Source organism: Myotis lucifugus, unplaced genomic scaffold (genome assembly GCF_000147115.1).
Source record: "Myotis lucifugus unplaced genomic scaffold, Myoluc2.0 scaffold_801, whole genome shotgun sequence".
Lineage (NCBI taxonomy): Eukaryota > Metazoa > Chordata > Mammalia > Chiroptera > Vespertilionidae > Myotis > Myotis lucifugus.
The window spans coordinates 104764-107138 of record NW_005871849.1 but is presented as its reverse complement, the minus strand read 5'-3'; positions in this window follow the sequence as shown (position 1 = coordinate 107138).

Sequence of the window (2375 nt, the reverse complement as noted above, 5' to 3'; positions counted from 1 at the left end):
CGCCCGTGTAATACTGTGCAAGAGACACAGTGAAGAGAAAAGTCAGTGTGAATCCAGACACAATCTTCCCTGAGGGAGACAGCAGGGCTGGGCGGCAGGAGGGCACTCAGGACACCAAGGGGCGTTCAGGACCCACAGATTCTGTGTTGTGACCCCAGGAGCAGTTGCAGGTGGTGTTTATGGCTGTTTCCTCTGAGGATCCTGGGCTTCCTCTCCATATAACAGTTTCTCCCAGATTCTCTCTAGACCTATGGTCCTGTGACTACCACTGATGGCTTTGTATTATAACAGTTTTACTAAATTAGTAGGGACTTGATCACATGCACCACAGGAGGCATTTTTCATTTGGAGAAAGAAAAATGCAGTGGGGTTGGTGAGCCTGGGGAAACCATCAGCACACAATTAAACTCTGTGACAAAGAAATATGGAACTTGCGTGAACCTCCCTGCATTCCAGGAAGGCCAGCAAGTCTGTTGGAGATGTCTTCAGCCAGAACGTTTCTTCAGATGACGCCCGAGTCTCCCAGCAATGGCCCTGCTTTAGTGTCACCACTGAGCTCAGCCGTGGTCTGGGAGTTGTGCACAGATGTGTCTTCAGCCAAATCCATGGTGGATTTCAGCGAGCATCAGCTGGGACCTGTTCTTTGTGCCCCTGGTGTTGGAGGGAAGAAGGATGCATTCTCAGGACAACACACCTTATGAATTCTATACAAGATAACATGGATTTATTTCATTCTCTTGGATGGCATCTATACTAATAAAAGAGTAATATGCTAATTAGACCTGGAGACCTTCTGGGAGACCAGCTGGGGAGAGCAGTTGGGGGCCATGAGGACAGCAGGGTAGGGCAATTGGGGCCCAGAAGGCCGGCAGGCAGAGTGGTTAGGGGTGATCATGCAGTCAGGCAGGTGAGTCATTAGGAGCCAGCTGTCCCGGATTATGAGAGGGTATCTGACTGCTGGTTTAGGCCCTATCCCAGCAGTCAGACATCCCCAGATGGGTACCAGATTGGAGACGGTGCAGGCCAGGCTGAGGGACAAACTCCCCCTCCCCACTGCTGTGCATGAATTTCGTGCACTGGGCTACTAGTCTAATAATAAAAGGCCTGTGGTCATGACGATGTAATGGTGGAATGACCAAACAAGCAGTCACCAGGAGGTGTTGGAGTATCTCTCAGGCCCTCCCCCACACCCCACCCTGGGGCGCTAGCAGTGTCCCTGGAGCATGCAAGGCATCGCAGGGTGCCTGCAGCATCTGCATAGCATGCGAAGTGTCGTGGGGCGGTGGACATGGCCCTGATGGCAGGCTAGGCCTAGGAGACCCTACATGCACACAATTTAATCATGTGCTGGGCCTCTAGTAAAAAATAAATATGTGGTCTGAAAACAACTGTAATTTTCACACTGACCAAAATGCACTGTCCCTTAGTTCTGTGAGATGTCCTGCTGGCTGAGTGTAGCCTCTCACAGGAGGAATTGTTAAATGTGTTGAGAAAACTTGTTCCTGTTTCCATTGGTTTCTCTACATGCACAGAAATCTTCATTGGAATAACTTTGCATGATTCTTCAAAAAATCCATTCCTTCTTCAAAGTTGAAAGCAGACATGTGTTTGACTGCTGATTCGCTGGTAGCAGCTGGTCCTGCCCACCACAGAGCCAGCAGAGAGCAGCCAGGACTGCAGTTTATAAAGGCAGGACATTCCCTGGGTGGGGACTTCAAGGTGCTCCCCTGTCAGTTCATGTTGCTCAGATATACCTGTGGGATGCAGAACTAGGATGCCGGTTAGGCTGTCACTGCTTAGCTCCATGTATGTGCACGTGCTGCCTACTCCTTGTGAAGTTCAACAGTTGTGTTTATCAGTCCACTTATGTATTGTTTCAATTAGAAATTTGCTCCTGACTTTGCAGATGGGTATACATTTAAAAAAAATAATTGAAGTAATAACCAAAGCCTCTCAGCAAAGGAAAGTGTATGCCACAGTATTCAAGGGGGGATTCTATCCAAATTTCAAAGAAAAAGCAGTATCTTCTCAATCAGTTCTTCTCAAACACTTCCAAGAATTGCAAAACAGGGTTAACTTCCAAACTCGTTTATTGAGGTGACCACTACATTCATACCAAAGTAAAATAAGTACACAAACAAAAATGACAGGTCATATCCCTGATGAACATAAATGCTAAAATCTTCAACAATCCTATCTATACTAATAAAAAGGTAATATGCTAATTAGACTGGGAGACCTTCCAGGAGACCTTCTGGACGTTCTTCTGGACAAAGCCATGGTTGTGGGCCTGAGGTAGAGGTGGTTAGAGGCCAAGAGGAGAGGGCAGTTTTGGGTGATCAGGCTGGTGGGGCAGGAGGGGCCATTGGGGGTAA